This window comes from Rhincodon typus, chromosome 6 (assembly GCF_021869965.1).
Source record: "Rhincodon typus isolate 14 chromosome 6, sRhiTyp1.1, whole genome shotgun sequence".
NCBI lineage: Eukaryota > Metazoa > Chordata > Chondrichthyes > Orectolobiformes > Rhincodontidae > Rhincodon > Rhincodon typus.
Window position 1 is genome coordinate 13,571,016 of NC_063337.1, and position 907 is coordinate 13,571,922.

Sequence of the window (907 nt, forward strand, 5' to 3'; positions counted from 1 at the left end):
GCTGTGTTCATCCAGCTCTACACCTAGTTTCATTCTGGGATTTCGATGTAAATAAGCCAATTGGCTATCAAAAAATATAATCCGGATTTCCCGCCGATGTTAATTTTTCAGATCAGTACCACCCACTATTATTTAGAAATTGATGCACTCTTAAAATGTTAACTTTCAAATAAGTGTCAATTCAGAATTTTAACCGTACTGAAGTTGCGCATTATACTTTTGTCAAAAAAGTCACTTAATGGCATTAAAAGTTAACGTTGACCGGTTGGAGTGTACAATAACTGCGTAAGACAACATTTTAAAGCTTTCAAACACGGTCATACAAGGTTTTATTTTTGTTGGTGTCTTAGAAATATCTGCAAACGTTCATATTTAATTAATTACTTTGTGCTGTTTTCTGTGTTCCGTCTTAATAACATGTACACCTACTGGTTACTTCAAAATAAATCTGCTTTATTAAATTAATAAATATTTGCTTTAAGCTTTGGCTATTGGAGTTAGCATTCATCTAACCCACTCGGCAGAAACAATTCTAATTTGGGTCGGATGTCCTTTAATACCAGTCCAGTTTTATTCTGTTTTGAAATAAATTGCAACATCAGACACGAGTGTAAAACGGACCTTAATCTTGAACTTGTCCTGGCCCCATGAGGCCTGTTATGTTAATGTGGCCTCCTGTTTCTGTTTTAATGGTCCGTTTGCTTACTTAATCTTCCTGAAATTTACTCTACTCAAATGTTGCCACTTTAAACGTGAGCTACGATTGCTATTCACAGTAACAATTACACACATCGCCTTAGTTTTCAGTTCCCATGTCATGCATGTCTAGGGGTTTAACATCAACTGGCCCGAACAATAGTATCTTTGGATTGCTCAGTGTAAAGTTCAAGATTTACAACGGAATATT